The sequence below is a fragment of the Mytilus galloprovincialis genome, chromosome 14 (assembly GCF_965363235.1).
Source record: "Mytilus galloprovincialis chromosome 14, xbMytGall1.hap1.1, whole genome shotgun sequence".
Taxonomy (NCBI): domain Eukaryota; kingdom Metazoa; phylum Mollusca; class Bivalvia; order Mytilida; family Mytilidae; genus Mytilus; species Mytilus galloprovincialis.
This window is the reverse complement of record NC_134851.1, coordinates 24,568,461-24,588,742: the sequence shown is the minus strand read 5'-3', so window position 1 is coordinate 24,588,742 and position 20,282 is coordinate 24,568,461. Positions and strand designations below refer to the sequence as shown.

Below are 20,282 nucleotides of genomic sequence, written 5' to 3'. Positions count from 1 at the left end.
GACCTTTTGCTGATTATGTTATTTTGTTTGTAACAATTTTAACGTTCTAAACTATTTCACTTTGTTTTAAAGTTAATTGTGAGTATTTGTTAAGAATGCAGAGTGATGAGTTCACTCTTGTGGAGAGTTGTCTCATTGGCAATCATACCACATCTTCTTTTTTTATATCAATTACATTTTTCTCTTTCACTGTAATGATTTAATTTGTAAATTGATGGGTAGTAACACACTATTTGTCAAATTACAAAGAGAAGTGCAGTTTTGAGTGTTTGGAGTCAGCAACTCGACCAAAGAACAAATAAAAGCACGAAGCAACTTGGCGAAAATATTTTAAAGGTACAACAAATTCAATAGAGAGTCACAGACTGGTGAACAATATGTCTTTGGTGTTCATTGATAAGCAGTTAAAATTTTGGCAAAGATCAAATTTAAAGAAAGGTTGTTATGTAATATAATCATATTCTAAATAATATAAATTATGTCAAATTGGAGACATAGGCTTATCTTTATTCAGTATATTGCTGTGGTTCTGAATGGAGGGGGCGGGGTCAATATTCAATGTTTAAGTATCAATGTGATGCCTGATTCCCGCTGTAATTGAAAATAAAAATATCAGGACGAAAATACAAAAATATAGAAACAAAGCGGAAGTCGAATGTTCAGATGAGACATTCATATTAGTTATAAAGAATATTGTAAGATGGGCAACACATGGAAAATAATGGCTGACTAACTTGTTAAAGATACAATAATGGGAAAAATTATATAGATTGTGAAAATATGGTAGAAAAAAAAGAATACAGAGATGAGGAACCACCATCCACAACAACATTATTTTGTAAATTTAATTTAAATTAATATTCAATATTAAAAAAACACCGATGAATTATTGTATAGTTTTTCCTTAATGTCAAGTGGCAAATATTTCACACCTATTAAGGGTGATAAAAGCGTAAAAGATGCTACAAATTAGAATGTCTGACTGAGACTGGTAATTAATATGAAACTGTCCGAAGAACCACATACATGTACATACAAAGTAGACTTACCCCTTCATATATATCCCAATTTATTTTCGTTTTATGTCAGTGATAGTTCATAATGCAACTTTTAAAATCTTTTTTTTTATTTTCTCATGAATTTCAATATCAAGTGTCGGTGGTCAGGTTGGTATCTCAGATACTATATGCAATAAGTCAACTATATTTGGTGTATATATTATAGTGTTGTTCCGATGATCGGAATAAGTCGGAAATCAGTTGGTTGGGACTGGCGATGTCGATAATCGATTGGGATTTTGTTTAATCGATTGTCGTTAAAGTTTCCGGACTTTAAGCTTATCAACTTCCGGTCCGTTTGCGGTTTGTATTTTATATGCGCAGTCAAATAAATAATAACAAAATATATCAGGATCGATGACAATAAGGCAGCAACCATTTGATTTTCTGGGGGGGGCTATGGTTTTTTTTGGAAAAAAAAGTTTGTTTCCAGGTTTTGGTGAAAAAAATAATTTGTTTTGGACCCTGAGTAAAAAAAATTGTTTGTTTCACCCTCAGCTGCCACTATATGTAATGCTAAAATTGAAAGAAAAAAATTGTCTTCGGTTTGTCGCTAAAAAAATAGACTGTTCTTCGCCGAAGGCGAAAAAAAAAGTTTGCACAGAAAAAAAAACCATAGCCCCCCCCCGAAAATCAAATGGTTGCTGCCTAACAATGTCAAACATCCTATAATTAAAGACATAACCAATTTCCTTCTTTATAAACGTGACAAATGCATTGACTATAAATATTTGCAGATTGATGGAATGTTATTTAAAATCAATAACTTTGTATAAATACTTTCTTCCAATACCGGTAGATTCTACTTGACTTGTTACTTGAGAGCGTACATAAAATCATTCTGATTTTAGACAAAATAATTTCTTAGCTTCATTAGAACGTGTTGCAAATTGCCTTTTATTAATGTTTTATCCATTTGTAGCATCAAAAACGTCAAATTCCTTTCCAAACTGCTTGCCAAACATCGTTTATTTTTGTAAATTTTCCGACTTTGAATTTGTCCGCCATATCTATCTGTATATATCTTCTGCCAATTAAGGCACACCTCCTGAACCCGGAGTACGGTATATATGAAATGTTACACTGAATATCCTCCACCAATATTTACAGTAGATCCATAAGAATTATTTACACTGATAAAAGTTCTTTATCCACACATAAAATACTTGTGTATGATTTAAAATCTAAAATTTATATTGTAAAATTGATTTTTTAGATATTTATAAATTGCATAGAGGTGATCTGACAACACTATTGAAATTACTTATGTTTAATGCCGCATTTTCTATTCTTCTACTTAGGCATAATGTTCAGTGAATATTGAAAAATATAAGAAACATATTGAAAAATGTAAGAAACACGAATCGGATACGGTTCAACTATGTAATAATTCCGCATTCTTGCGATTATAAGTTCAGACGCACGAATGACACAATTGACAGAAAAATAATGATCACAAAAGTGAAAAAAAGCATTCTACACGAATTAACAGACATTGGCTTTGTTTATTGTATATATTATAATGCAAATGCATTGTTTAATTTTTTTCTGTTAATCTTTTAATTTTTTAAAGTTAAAAACTTTATATATCTTTTCTTAATTAGAACTCAAATGTTTATACAGCTATGTTATATTGAAATTGTATTGTGAGTTACACTATTGAAATTAAGAAATGTTAGTGTCACTGTTGGTAATTAATGTTGTAACTTATGAGATAAAATATGTTCGATATGAATCTTGATTCTTATTAATTAATTGTTTTAACTGCTAAATAAATAGTTATCAAAGGTACCAGGATTATAACGTGATAATTAAGTACACCAGAATATATGAAAAGGAAATAAAAGATCAAATATGAATATATGAACTCTACAATGATATGGAATATACACATTAGACATGTACAATGAGACTAAATGCATGATTTCATTTAAAAAAAGGGCAAGGTATTATGATGCGATTATAACCGATAGTCGGTTGGTTGCTGTCAACCGATTGTAATAGATAATCGGTTGGTAATTTCAACCAATTATCCAACACTAGTATATAATGATTACAAGGTATACATGTTTGCCTGACAGGTTTCACCTGACTGACCTAAATTTCTTGTCTTGTAGATCAGGTTTACTTTTGTAGTTTGGTCTATTAACTAAATCATACTAGTAATATGGTCTATTTTTCGGACGCTATAAACAATGGTACTTTATATTTGGTGTATGGAATGCTTATAAGTTGTACATGTCTGACTGGTAGGTTCATTTCACCTTGGCCTCATTTTCATGGTTCATTGGACAACTTTTGATTTTTGTGGTTCGGTCTATAACAATTACTACATATGGCGTTTGGAACGGTTTTTTTGGTTTGTATGTCTGTCTGTCAGGTGTTATATGACCTTGACGTCATTGTAATTTTTAAACAGATGCAGATTTAGAAGGACAGGGGGCGGGCCTGCCTGAATGAGCTTGATATATGTTAGATGCGTAGACTATATAGACCTTTTACTTGTGAGTATCACCCAGACGTTGGCCTGGTGGTGACCCCTTTCTACACCCCAAGGATTCCAGCAATCAAACGTTTAAATAAATTTTGTAAAACATTGAATGATACAGACAATGTCTTTGTAAAGAATTGCATTTCATAACATCTATATTATGTTTTGTTATTGTAGGAACTTGCAAATACAGGACTGTTTTGGAAGGAATAGAAATAAAACAGAATGACTCATAATGACAAGAGACAAAAAGCCGTGCATAAGAGACAGAAATTTGGTTGGTGAATGGTAAGTTAATTAAATATATATATATATTTTCGTTTGGGCTTTTACTCAATTTTCCTTCGGGTGTATACCGTTTTGATCCCCACTATCACTGAAGAGACATTAATGGTCGACATCCGTATATGGTGTACAAATTTTTGCACCACATGTTTGTGGCATACTATCTTTTCCGCAAGTTTGTTATTTTCTGTTAAATATTCAATTTATATTAAGATCCGTTTTGTTACATCTTGTGGTAAATATATTTGGCAATCGTTAATGTCAATCAGCTTGGTTGAAGAACATCAGTGGTTCGACCTGTTAACACTGGATGCTTTTAATTTGCAAAACACTCATATGCAAATCTGCCGCCGCCTCTCCTTAGAGCTACAATGTCGTGCATATAACTTAAATGTGCTGACTTACATGGGATTCAGTAATTTCATTGCTTTTCTGCTGTAATTATTATACATATTTTGTAATTTGAAAAAAACCCATAGGATTTTCAATATCCAATGGGACAGGGCAATATCCTTTGGGATTGACTATTATCCCATGAGATTTTGGTTAAATCCCGTAGGATTGTCTTTAAGTCCCATGGGATAATTGTAGTCCCATGGGACGAAAAAATCCTATGGGACTATAATTATCCCATGGGATTTTGAATATCCCATGAAACAAAATAAAATCCTATGGGATTCAAATTATAAATATACTTTAATGTGTATGTCACAATGAATTCTGTTTGGTAGTAAAAAGTTTACAATATATATATGAATGTATTTTTTTCCCAATTTTGTCACAAACATGTTTTTAAATTGTTTATATGACTATAAAGATTATTATTATTTTGAAACAAAGTAAAATAATATTTGAAGTAAACAAATAAAATCCTTTAACTGAAAATGATGACACGTCTAAATAAAAGGGAAAAAAAATGTTTTGAAATCATTGTGTTGTCTATGAAAGATAGAGCTGAAAAAATATTTCATATTATGATTAAACAAAATGACAAAGCACAGTTAAAATTATAGTGTAATCTTTTCATGAGTTAAAGTTTTCTTTGTTTAGTGTCATTGCAATACATTTTGTGTACTTGAATATGCAAACAATTTGAATTTTATACCCTTGTAGTGTTTATGATATTACATTTTTATTTACAAATTTATGAAATAAACTCTTTCCCTTGTAATTTTAGCTTCCTTGTTTCAGCTTGCTATGTACAATTATTCAGTCCACTAAATCAGAGTCAAATAAATAAATTATTTATTCCACTAGAATATTCCTACAATTCTTACAAAACATTTTTTGCAGTCTGTTCTTCAAAGATCTTTCTCCGTAATCCTTATTGGATGGGGCGATTTAAATGAGTGGAAAAAAAGCAAGTTCATTTGGACAACAAAATACTAATATTTTTTTCTTATTCGTCCCTTCTTTCAATCGATAAATACGTTGTTGCATTTACAGGATTAAGTTCTTGTGCATATATATGATCATGATGGTATGACAACTTTTTATTTATAGTCATTATGTTGAAATTTCCTCTTTCTTTACGTGGGGAAAAAAACCCACACTCCATTTTAAATTAATAAAAAAGTCAAACTATGTAGAAAATATCAACTATATAAGTTTTTTGTTCAGTATTGACCTGTTGAATGATAATCATGAAAACCAAGATGTCTGACCTACAAATACACAAAACTCAAAAATTATAAATGAAGAGAAATACAACAGTAAAATGGCTATTTTATTATGTTTATGAACATTTTTGATAAACTTTCATTTGAATATTAATTGTAACTACTCTTATTGTACTGCTTTGTGTAAATGGTTTTCATATCAGATGTTTTGTGCCTTGTTTCAGTCTTTTGAGTTAAACCAATTGCAACAAATGTTGACAGTTTGTTCAAGGGAGAGGGACGAAAGATACCAGAGGGACAGTCAAACTCATAAATCAAAAATAAACTGACAACGCCATGGCTAAAAATGCAAAAGATAAACAGACAAACAAAAGTACACATGAAATAACATATAAAACTAAATAATAAACAACACGAACCCCACCAAAAACTATGGGTGTTCAAATGATGTGCTGTTATAAAAACCACTATCCCAGGTTAGGGGTGGATTGAGTGCTCACAGAATGTTTATTTTATTAGTTGATGTTTGCTTTGAATTAGCTGTCAGTAAATGTGAGTACTAACAGATCTGTAAGTTGAGTCTTTTTTGTTAAGGGAAAGAATAAATCTCCAGTCACATCCGGTCTGTGGTTTTCTGCTTTGTTGCATTCAAATAAGTTCTTAAAACGGAGAATGAAAACGGGAATGTATCAAAATAACCTGACTCAAGAGAAGAAAAAAAACCTTTAAACTGATTTTTATAGTTTTATATTGAACTGATACTTACACCACTGAACTTAATTAGAGGATGATTTGGAGCCAGCAAACATATAAAACCATGCCACATTTTATAAGTGTCTGTCCCAAATAAGTCTTTTTTCAGTGTTGTCAATTGTTGCTATATATCATATTTGTTTATTGTTTTGTGCAAAAATCAGGCACTTAGCTTTCGCCTTAGAATTGTTTTACATTTGTTTTTTTATGGCCTTTTATAGATTGCTATGCAGTATAGGGTTTGCTCATTTTCGAAGGCTGTACAGTGAACTACTTTTGTTAAATTTAGTGTCATTTGATCTTTATTGGAATAAAGTCTCATTGGCAATCATACCGCTTCTCATTTTTATATCAACCTGGTTATTTTTTGCCTGTCCAAAATCAGGAGCCGCCTGTACATAGTTCAGTGGTTGATGTTAAATCACGTCTGTCAAATTTATTTTTTCATAAATTGTTTTTAATTTAAAAGTTAGTCTGGTATATTTGAAGTTTGAATTGATGTTTTATTTCAAATTTTGTTTTGTAGAGTTTTTTTTTTTTATAGATGACTATATCATGCATAGGGTATGGGGTTTCTCATTATTTACAGGTCATCATTGACCTCTAATAAGAAATTGCATTGCTTACATCCGCTCATTTGAAATCAGGTGGATAGTTTTCTCATTAATTATACCACATCTTATTTTCATAATAATAATTTTTGAAGAGCAACAACTTTTATAGACGTGGACTTACCATTTAAGTTTTGTTGACTTCGGTAAGTCTATTTTTGTTGATAATTTCTTTTGTTTATAGTTTCTCTTTATCTTTAATGTTCTTGCCCTACATATGAAAGGCTCAACATTATCCTTTAATGACTTTAACTAATATAACTTAATTAGTAGGCAACTGACAATTTTGGAGTATTTGTACATATCTTGTCTTGCTCATCATTTTTAGCTGTTTAATAAATAAGTATTCTATGCAAATGAGGTCACAGTTATATTAACCTTGGCAGACATACATCTTCGTATTTTTATATGACACCTTGCAGTCAGTCATTCCATACACCAACAAGTAGACTTAAGCTTACAATATCTGATAAAATGACAAAACCAAGCAAACTTTGACCAAAGAATCCTGAACCTCGGTTATGGTTATATGAATCTACTTGACAGACATGCACACTTTACAATCGTTACATCCACCAAATATAATTTACCTGTTGTTTAAAGCATATGATAAACTGACAAAACAATGCAAACTTTTCATTGACGAATGAACCATGAAAATGAGGTCAAAATCAAAAAAACATGTCAGACAGACATGTGCATCTTAGTCATTCCATTCACCAAATAAAAGGCCTTATTGCTTACAGTATACGAAAATTGACCAAAACCACAAAAACTAAAGATTGTCCAATGTAATATAAAAATAAAATCAAGGAATTAGGGTCAGACATATGCACCTTAAAATCCTTTAATTCACCTAACAAAGTTGACCTATTTCTAATTTAAAAAAAAAAAAAATATAAAAACTGACAAAAAAAAAAAGTAACATTTTGCAATAAACCATAAAAATTGGATATAAGTCGTATAGAACATATCAGACTGACATGTACATCCTTAAAAAATTCAGACATCAAATCTACTCGACATTTTGCATACAGTATTAGAAAAACAGATTTCATCTATCTGATCACCAGCAGTGATGATGGTACAAGGCTGACAATACATTCTATATACACAATTCGTCTAAACATCACACGAGATGACAATGTACTCGTACTCAATTACATATTTGAGAAATTGTATTGTAACTCAATCATTTGAATGAGGTACATCTACAAAACATATCAGATGTATCAGCCTGTTTCAATTACATATCAAATATATACCAACTGGTACATTATCATAGATATATGTAGGTCAACTCTTATAGCATAATACTAGGTTCACTATTATAACTAGTGCTAAGTGCTTTCTCATAGATTCCAATAATTACATTCTTCTAGCATAGCACAACCGATGATTATAGCAGAGAACAAAGTCCATTCTTATAAAATATCACTAGATATAATATTTATACAACATAGCTTAAGGTCAATTTTGATAGCATAGTATTAAGCACATAACTATAGAGTCCATTAATAGTACATACTTATAGAACAGCAATAGGTACATTTTTATAGCCAGATCTAGGTCCTTTCTTATAAGATAGCACTAAGTAGATTATTATAACATCGTACTAGGTCTATTCGTATACTATTCCACTAAGTACTAGTACATTATCATAGCAAACTGAATATCCTTTCGTATAGCATAGCACTATATGTATTATCATAGCATTCCCCATAGTACATTATTAAAGCTGAGAACTATACCAATTCTTATAGCATAGCACTAAGTACATTATAACAGCAAGAATTAGGTCCATTATTAAAGCATAACACTAGGTTACCTGTTATAACACAATACTAGGTCCATTCCAATACAATTCCACTAATTACATTATTATACCATAGCATTAGGTCCTTTCTTATAGCATAACACTAAGTCAACTGATAAAGCAACCCCCAAGTACATTATTATAGCACAGAACTAGGTTGATTATTATAGCATAACATTTAGATTATTCTTATCAATTCCACTTAGTACTCATTAAGATGTTGGAGAAGCACTACACCTTCTATACCAAATGTGGAGGGCACTGGATCAGTCATCTGTGTTAGCGAAGCTGTACCCTTACTCAATCACATGCATATAAGACAAGCTTGGGTTCTCAATTAGGTGCATATGAGACAAGCTTGGGTTATCTACCAGAATGAGAAACTGTACCCTTACTCTTTCACTCAAAGATGACAATGTATCCGTACTCCTTTACATGTATGAGAAATTGTATTGTAACTCAATCATTTGAATGAGATACATGTACAAAACATATCAGATATATCAGCCTGTTTCAATTACATATCAAACAAATACCAACTTGTACATTATCGTAGCAATATGTAGATCAATTCTTATAGCATAACACTAGATACACTATTATAACTAGTGCTAAGGTCTTTCTGATAGATTCCAATAATTACATTCTTCTAGCATAACTTCTGGATCAGTCATCTGTGTTAGCAAAGCTGTACCCTCCTCAATCACATGCATATGAGACAAGCTTGGGTTCACCCTTACTCTTTCACACAAAGATGACAATGTATCCGTACTCCTTTACATGTATGAGAAATTGTATTGTAACTCAATCATTTGAATGAGATACATAGTATTAAGCACATCACTATAGAGTCCATTAATAGTACGTACTTAAAGAACAGCACTAGGTATATTTTTATAGCGAGAGCTAGGTCCTTTCTTATAAGATAGCACTAAGTAAATTATATAACATCGTACTAGGTCTATTCATATACTATTCCACTAAGTACTAGTACATTATCATAGCAAACTGAATGTTCTTTCGTATAGCATAGCACTATATATATTATCATAGCATTCCCCTCAGTAAATTTTTAAAGCTGAGAACTATACCAATTCTTATAGCATATCACTAAGTACATTATTACAGCAAGAACTAGGTCCATTATTATAGCATAACACTAGGTAACTTGTTACAACACAATAATAGGTCCATTCCAATTCAATTCCGCTAATTAAATTATTATACCATAGCATTAGGTCCTTTCTTATAGCATAGTACTAAGTCAACTGATTAAACAACCCAACAAGTAGATTATTATAGCATAGAACTAGGTTCATTGTTATAGCATAGCATTTAGATTATTCTTATAAATTCCTCTTAGTACTAATTAAGATGTTTGAGAAGCACTACACTTTCTATACCAAATGTGGAGGGCACTGGATCAGTCATCTGTGTTAGCGAAGCTGTACCCTCCTCAATCACATGCATATGAGACAAGCTTGGGTTCTCAATTAGGTGCATATGAGACAAGCTTGGGTTCTCTACCAGAATGAGAAGCTGTACCCTTACTCTTTCACACAAAGATGACAATGTATCCGTACTCCTTTACATGTATGAGAAATTGTATTGTAACTCAATTATTTGAATGAGATACATGTACAAAACATATCAGATATATCAGCCTGTTTCAATTACATATTAAACAAATACCAACTTGTACATTATCGTAGCAATATGTAGATCAATTCTTATAGCATAACACTAGGTACACTATTATAACTAGTGCTAAGGTCTTTCTTATAGATTCCAATAATTACATTCTTCTAGCATAGCACAACCGATGATTATAGCAGAGAACAAGGTCCATTCTTATAAAATATCACTAGATACATTAATACAACATAGCTTTAGGTCAATTCTGATACCATAGTATTAAGCACATCACTATAGAGTCCATTAATAGTACATACTTAAAGAACAGCACTAGGTACATTTTTTATAGCGAGAGCTAGGTCCTTTCTTATAAGTCAGCACTAAGTAAATTATTATAACATCGTACTAGGTCTATTCATATACTATTCCACTAAGTACTAGTACATTATCATAGCAAACTGAATGTCCTTTCGTATAGCATAGCACTATATATATTATCATAGCATTCCCCTAAGTACATTTTTAAAGCTGAGAAATATACCAATTCGTATAGCATAGTACTAAGTACATTATTACAGCAAGAACTAGGTCCATTATTATAGCATAACACTAGGTAATTTGTTACAACACAATAATAGGTCCATTCCAATTCAATTCCGCTAATTAAATTATTATACCATAGCATTAGGTCCTTTCTTATAGCATAGCACTAAGTCAACTGATTAAACAACCCAACAAGTAGATTATTATAGCATAGAACTAGGTTCATTGTTATAGCATACCATTTAGATTATTCTTATAAATTCCACTTAGTACTCATTAAGATGTTGGAGAAGCACTACACTTTCTATACCAAATGTGGAGGGCACTGGATCAGTCATCTGTGTTAGCGAAGCTGTACCCTCCTCAATCACATGCATATGAGACAAGCTTGGGTTCTCAATTATGTGCATATGAGACAAGCTTGGGTTCTCTACCAGAATGAGAAGCTGTACCCTTACTCTTTCACACAAAGATGACAATGTATCTGTACTCCTTTACATGTATGAGAAATTGTATTGTAACTCAATCATTTGAATGAGATACATGTACAAAACATATAAGATATATCAGCCTGTTTCAATTACATATCAAACAAATACCAACTTGTACATTATCGTAGCAATATGTAGATCAATTCTTATAGCATAACACTAGATACACTATTATAACTAGTGCTAAGGTCTTTATTATAGATTCCAATAATTACATTCTTCTAGCATAGCACAACCGATGATTATATCAGAGAACAAGGTCCATTCTTATAAAATATCACTAGATACATTAATATAACATAGCTTTAGGTCAATTCTGATAGCATAGTATTAAGCACATCACTATAGAGTCTATTAATAGTACATACTTATAGAACAGCACTAGGTTCATTTTTATAGCGAGAGCTAGGGCCTTTCTTATAAGATAGCACTAAGTAAATTATTATAACATCGTACTAGGTCTATTCATATACTATTCCACTAAGTACTAGTACATTATCATAGCAAACTGAATGTCCTTTCGTGTAGCATAGCACTATATATATTATCATAGCATTCCCCTAAGTAGATTTTTAAAGCTGAGAACTATACCAATTCTTCTAGCATAGCACTAAGTACATTATTACAGTAAGAACTAGGTCCATTATTATAGCATAGCACTAGGTAACTTGTTATAACACAATAATAGGTCCATTCCAATTCAATTCCGCTAATTAAATTATAACACCATAGCATTAGGTCCTTTCTTATAGCATAGCACTAAGTCAACTGATTAAACAACCCAACAAGTAGATTATTATAGCATAGAACTAGGTTCATTGTTATAGCATAGCATTTAGATTATTTTTATCAATTCCTCTTAGTACTCATTAAAATGTTTGAGAAGCACTACACTTTCTATACCAAATGTGGAGGGCACTAGATCAGTCATCTGTGTTAGCGAAGCTGTACCCTCCTCAATCACATGCATATGAGACAAGCTTGGGTTCTCAATTTGGTGCATATGAGACAACCTTGGGTTCTCTACCAGAATGAGAAGTTGTACCCTTACTCTTTCACACAAGGATGACAATGTATCCGTACTCCTTTACATGTATGAGAAATTGTATTGTAACTCAATCATTTGAATGAGATACATGTACAAAACATATAAGATATATCAGCCTGTTTCAATTACATATCAAACAAATACCAACTTGTACATTATCGTAGCAATATGTAGATCAATTCTTATAGCATAACACTAGGAACACTATTATAACTAGTGCTAAGGTCTTTCTTATAGATTCCAATAATTACATTCTACTAGCATAGCGCAACCGATGATTATAGCAGAGAACAAGGTCCATTCTTATAAAATATCACTAGATACATTAATACAACATAGCTTTAGGTCAATTCTGATACCATAGTATTAAGCACATCACTATAGAGTCCATTAATAGTACATACTTAAAGAATAGCACTAGGTACATTTTTATAGCGAGAGCTAGGTCCTTTCTTATAAGTCAGCACTAAGTAAATTATTATAACATCGTACTAGGTCTATTCATATACTATTCCACTAAGTACTAGTACATTATCATAGCAAACTGAATGTCCTTTCGTATAGCATAGCACTATATATATTATCATAGCATTCCCATAAGTAGATTTTTAAAGCTGAGAACTATACCAATTCTTATCGCATAGCACTAAGTACATTATTACAGCAAGAACTAGGTCCATTCATATACTATTCCACTAAGTACTAGTACATTATCATAGCAAACTGAATGTCCTTTCGTATAGCATATATAGCACTATATATATTATCATAGCATTCCCCTAAGTACATTTTTAAAGCCGAGAACTATACCAATTCTTATAGCATAGCACTAAGTACATTATTACAGCAAGAACTAGGTCCATTATTATAGCAGAACACTAGGTAATTTGTTACAACACAATAATAGGTCCATTCCAATTCAATTCCGCTAATTAAATTATTATACCATAGCATTAGGTCCTTTCTTATAGCATAGCACTAAGTCAACTGATTAAACAACCCAACAAGTAGATTATTATAGCATAGAACTAGGTTCATTGTTATAGCATACCATTTAGATTATTCTTATAAATTCCACTTAGTACTCATTAAGATGTTGGAGAAGCACTACACTTTCTATACCAAATGTGGAGGGCACTGGATCAGTCATCTGTGTTAGCGAAGCTGTACCCTCCTCAATCACATGCATATGAGACAAGCTTGGGTTCTCAATTATGTGCATATGAGACAAGCTTGGGTTCTCTACCAGAATGAGAAGCTGTACCCTTACTCTTTCACACAAAGATGACAATGTATCTGTACTCCTTTACATGTATGAGAAATTGTATTGTAACTCAATCATTTGAATGAGATACATGTACAAAACATATAAGATATATCAGCCTGTTTCAATTACATATCAAACAAATACCAACTTGTACATTATCGTAGCAATATGTAGATCAATTCTTATAGCATAACACTAGATACACTATTATAACTAGTGCTAAGGTCTTTATTATAGATTCCAATAATTACATTCTTCTAGCATAGCACAACCGATGATTATATCAGAGAACAAGGTCCATTCTTATAAAATATCACTAGATACATTAATATAACATAGCTTTAGGTCAATTCTGATAGCATAGTATTAAGCACATCACTATAGAGTCTATTAATAGTACATACTTATAGAACAGCACTAGGTTCATTTTTATAGCGAGAGCTAGGGCCTTTCTTATAAGATAGCACTAAGTAAATTATTATAACATCGTACTAGGTCTATTCATATACTATTCCACTAAGTACTAGTACATTATCATAGCAAACTGAATGTCCTTTCGTGTAGCATAGCACTATATATATTATCATAGCATTCCCCTAAGTAGATTTTTAAAGCTGAGAACTATACCAATTCTTCTAGCATAGCACTAAGTACATTATTACAGTAAGAACTAGGTCCATTATTATAGCATAGCACTAGGTAACTTGTTATAACACAATAATAGGTCCATTCCAATTCAATTCCGCTAATTAAATTATAACACCATAGCATTAGGTCCTTTCTTATAGCATAGCACTAAGTCAACTGATTAAACAACCCAACAAGTAGATTATTATAGCATAGAACTAGGTTCATTGTTATAGCATAGCATTTAGATTATTTTTATCAATTCCTCTTAGTACTCATTAAAATGTTTGAGAAGCACTACACTTTCTATACCAAATGTGGAGGGCACTAGATCAGTCATCTGTGTTAGCGAAGCTGTACCCTCCTCAATCACATGCATATGAGACAAGCTTGGGTTCTCAATTTGGTGCATATGAGACAACCTTGGGTTCTCTACCAGAATGAGAAGTTGTACCCTTACTCTTTCACACAAGGATGACAATGTATCCGTACTCCTTTACATGTATGAGAAATTGTATTGTAACTCAATCATTTGAATGAGATACATGTACAAAACATATAAGATATATCAGCCTGTTTCAATTACATATCAAACAAATACCAACTTGTACATTATCGTAGCAATATGTAGATCAATTCTTATAGCATAACACTAGGAACACTATTATAACTAGTGCTAAGGTCTTTCTTATAGATTCCAATAATTACATTCTACTAGCATAGCGCAACCGATGATTATAGCAGAGAACAAGGTCCATTCTTATAAAATATCACTAGATACATTAATACAACATAGCTTTAGGTCAATTCTGATACCATAGTATTAAGCACATCACTATAGAGTCCATTAATAGTACATACTTAAAGAATAGCACTAGGTACATTTTTATAGCGAGAGCTAGGTCCTTTCTTATAAGTCAGCACTAAGTAAATTATTATAACATCGTACTAGGTCTATTCATATACTATTCCACTAAGTACTAGTACATTATCATAGCAAACTGAATGTCCTTTCGTATAGCATAGCACTATATATATTATCATAGCATTCCCATAAGTAGATTTTTAAAGCTGAGAACTATACCAATTCTTATCGCATAGCACTAAGTACATTATTACAGCAAGAACTAGGTCCATTCATATACTATTCCACTAAGTACTAGTACATTATCATAGCAAACTGAATGTCCTTTCGTATAGCATATATAGCACTATATATATTATCATAGCATTCCCCTAAGTACATTTTTAAAGCCGAGAACTATACCAATTCTTATAGCATAGCACTAAGTACATTATTACAGCAAGAACTAGGTCCATTATTATAGCAGAACACTAGGTAATTTGTTACAACACAATAATAGGTCCATTCCAATTCAATTCCGCTAATTAAATTATTATACCATAGCATTAGGTCCTTTCTTATAGCATAGCACTAAGTCAACTGATTAAACAACCCAACAAGTAGATTATTATAGCATAGAACTAGGTTCATTGTTATAGCATACCATTTAGATTATTCTTATAAATTCCACTTAGTACTCATTAAGATGTTGGAGAAGCACTACACTTTCTATACCAAATGTGGAGGGCACTGGATCAGTCATCTGTGTTAGCGAAGCTGTACCCTCCTCAATCACATGCATATGAGACAAGCTTGGGTTCTCAATTATGTGCATATGAGACAAGCTTGGGTTCTCTACCAGAATGAGAAGCTGTACCCTTACTCTTTCACACAAAGATGACAATGTATCTGTACTCCTTTACATGTATGAGAAATTGTATTGTAACTCAATCATTTGAATGAGATACATGTACAAAACATATAAGATATATCAGCCTGTTTCAATTACATATCAAACAAATACCAACTTGTACATTATCGTAGCAATATGTAGATCAATTCTTATAGCATAACACTAGATACACTATTATAACTAGTGCTAAGGTCTTTATTATAGATTCCAATAATTACATTCTTCTAGCATAGCACAACCGATGATTATATCAGAGAACAAGGTCCATTCTTATAAAATATCACTAGATACATTAATACAACATAGCTTTAGGTCAATTCTGATACCATAGTATTAAGCACATCACTATAGAGTTCATTAATAGTACATACTTAAAGAACACCACTAGGTACATTTTTATAGCGAGAGCTAGGTCCTTTCTTATAAGATAGCACTAAGTAAATTATTATAACATCGTACTAGGTCTATTCATATACTATTCCACTAAGTACTAGTACATTATCATAGCAAACTGAATGTCCTTTCGTATAGCATAGCACTATATATATCATCATAGCATTCCCCTAAGTAGATTTTTAAAGCTGAGAACTATACCAATTCTTCTAGCATAGCACTAAGTACATTATTACAGCAAGAACTAGGTCCATTATTATAGCATAACACTAGGTTACTTGTTATAACACAATAATAGGTCCATTCCATTACAATTCCGCTAATTAAATTATTATACCATAGCATTAGGTCCTTTCTTATAGCATAGCACTAAGTCAACTGATTAAACAACCCAACAAGTAGATTATTATAGCATAGAACTAGGTTCATTGTTATAGCATAGCATTTAGATTATTCTTATAAATTCCTCTTAGTACTCAGTAAGATGTTTGAGAAGCACTACACTTTCTATACCAAATGTGGAGGGCACTGGATCAGTCATCTGTGTTAGCGAGGCTGTACCCTCCTCAATCACATGCATATGAGACAAGCTTGGGTTCTCAATTAGGTGCATATGAGACAAGCTTGGGTTCTCTACCAGAATGAGAAGCTGTACCCTAATCTTTCACACAAAGATGACAATGTATCCGTACTCATTTACATGTATGAGAAATTGTATTGTAACCCAATCATTTGAATGAGATACATGTACAAAACATATCAGATATATCAGCCTGTTTCAATTACATATCAAACAAATACCAACTTGTACATTATCGTAGCAATATGTAGGTCAATTCTTATAGCATAACACTAGGTACACTATTATAACTAGTGCTAAGGTCTTTCTTCTAGATTCCAATAATTACATTCTTCTAGCATAGCACAACCGATGATTATAGCAGAGAACAGGGTCCATTCTTATAAAATATCACTAGATACATTAATACAACATAGCTTTAGGTCAATTCTGATACCATAGTATTAAGCACATCACTATAGAGTCCATTAATAGTACATACTTAAAGAACAGCATTAGGTACATTTTTATAGCGAGAGCTAGGTCCTTTATTATAAGATAGCACTACATGTAAGTAAATTATTATAACATCGTACTAGGTCTATTCATATACTATTCCACTAAGTACTAGTACATTATCATAGCAAACTGAATGTCCTTTCGTATAGCATAGCACTATATATATTATCATAGCATTCCCCGAAGTACATTTTTAAAGCTGAGAACTATGCCAATTCTTATAGCATAGCACTAAGTACATTATTACAGCAAGAACTAGGTCCATTATTATAGCATAACACTAGGTTACTTGTTCTAACACAATAATAGGTCCATTCCATTACAATTCCGCTAATTAAATTATTATACCATAGCATTAGGTCCTTTCTTATAGCATAGCACTAAGTCAACTGATAAAGCAACCCCCAAGTACATTATTATAGCACATAATTAGGTTGAATATTATAGCATAGCATTTAGATTATTCTTATAAATTCCACTTAGTACTCATTAAGATGTTGGAGAAGCACTACACTTTCTATACCAAATATGGAGGGCACTGGATCAGTCATCTGTGTTAGCGAAGCTGTACCCTTACTCACTCACATGCATATGAGACAAGCTTGGGTTCTCAATTAGGTGCATATGAGACAAGCTTGGGTTCTCTACCAGAATGAGAAGCTGTACCCTTACTCTTTCACACAAAGATGACAATGTGTCCGTACTCCTTTACATGTATGATAAATTGTATTGTAACTCAATCATTTGAATGAGATACATGTACAAAACATATCAGATATATCAGCCTGTTTCAATTACATATCAAACAAATACCAACTTGTACATTATCGTAGCAATATGTAGATCAATTCTTATAGCATAACACTAGGTACACTATTATAACTAGTGCTAAGGTCTTTCTTATAGATTCCAATAATTACATTCTTCTCGCATAGCACAACCGATGATTATAGCAGAGAACAAGGTCCATTCTTATAAAATATCACTAGATACATTAATATAACATAGCTTTAGGTCAATTCTGATAGCATAGTATTAAGCACATCACTATAGAGTCTATTAATAGTACATACTTATAGAACAGCACTAGGTTCATTTTTATAGCGAGAGCTAGGTCCTTCTTATAAGATAGCACTAAGTAAATTATTATAACATCGTTCTAGGTCTATTCATATACCATTCCACTAAGTACTTGTACATTATCATAGCAAACTGAAAGTCCTTTCGTATAGCATAGCACTATATGTATTATCATAGCATTCCCCTAAGTACATTATAAAGCTGAGAACTATACCAATTCTTATAGCATAGCACTAAGTACATTATAACAGCAATAATTAGGTCCATTATTATAGCATAACACTAGGTGACCTGTTATAACACAATACTAGGTCCATTCCAATACAATTCCACTACTTACATTATTATACCATCGCATTAGGTCCTTTCTTATAGCATAACACTAAGTCAACTGATAAAGCAACCCCCAAGTACATTATTATAGCACATAACTAGGTTGATTATTATACCATAGCATTTAGATTATTCTTATAAATTCCACTTAGTACTCATTAAGATGTTGGAGAAGCACTACACTTTCTATACCAAATGTGGAGGGCACTGGATCAGTCATCTGTGTTAACGAAGCTGTACCCTCCTCAATCACATGCATATGAGACAAGCTTGGGTTCTCAATTAGGTGCATATGAGACAAGCTTGGGTTCTCTACCAGAATGAGAAGCTGTATCCTTACTCTTTCACACAAAGATGACAATGTATCCGTACTCCTTTACATGTATGAGAAATTGTATTGTAACTCAATCATTTGAATGAGATACATGTACAAAACATATCAGATATATCAGCCTGTTTCAATTACATATCAAACAAATACCAACTTGTACATTATCGTAGCAATATGTAGATCAATTCTTATAGCATAACACTAGGCACACTATTATAACTAGTGCTAAGGTCTTTCTTATAGATTCCAATAATTACATTCTTCTAGCATAGCACAACCGATGATTATAGCAGAGAACAAGGTCCATTCTTATAAAATATCACTAGATACATTAATATAACATAGCTTTAGGTCAATTCTGATAGCATAATATTAAGCACATCACTATAGAGTCTATTAATAGTACATACTTAAAGAACAGCACTAGGTACATTTTTATAGCGAGAGCTAGGTCCTTTCTTATAAGATAGCACTAAGTAAATTATTATAACATCGTTCTAAGTCTATTCATATACCATTCCACTAAGTACTTGTACATTATCATAGCAAACTGAATGTCCTTTCGTATAGCATAGCACTATATGTATTATCATAGCATTCCCCTAAGTACATTATTAAATCTGAGAACTATACCAATTCTTATAGCATAGCACTAAGTACATTATAACAGCAAGAATTAGGTCCATTATTATAGCATAACACTAGGTTACCTGTTATAACACAATACTAGGTCCATTCCAATACAATTCCACTAATTACATTATTATACCATCGCATTAGGTCCTTTATTATAGCATAACACTAAGTCAACTGATAAAGCAACCCCAAGTACATTATTATAGCACATAACTAGGTTGATTATTATAGCATAGCATTTAGATTATTCTTATAAATTCCACTTAGTACTCATTAAGATGTTGGAAAAGCACTACACTTTCTATACCAAATGTGGAGGGCACTGGATCAGTCATCTGTATTAGCGAAGCTGAACCCTTACTCAATCACATGCATATTAAACAAGCTTGGGTTCTCAATTGGGTGCATATGAGACAAGCTTGGGTTCTCT

At 32.0% G+C, this 20,282-nt stretch overlaps 1 long non-coding RNA gene across 1 annotated transcript in view; it reads left to right on the top strand.

Annotated features, from left to right (window-relative positions):
* Positions 1-20,282, top strand: part of LOC143058992 (uncharacterized) — a 115,517-nt gene that overhangs the window by 1,819 nt on the left and 93,416 nt on the right. Inside the window, exon 2 of the long non-coding RNA XR_012973323.1 lies at positions 3,727-3,837. This is a non-coding gene — a long non-coding RNA (uncharacterized LOC143058992). The remainder of the gene's footprint in view (positions 1-3,726; positions 3,838-20,282) is intronic.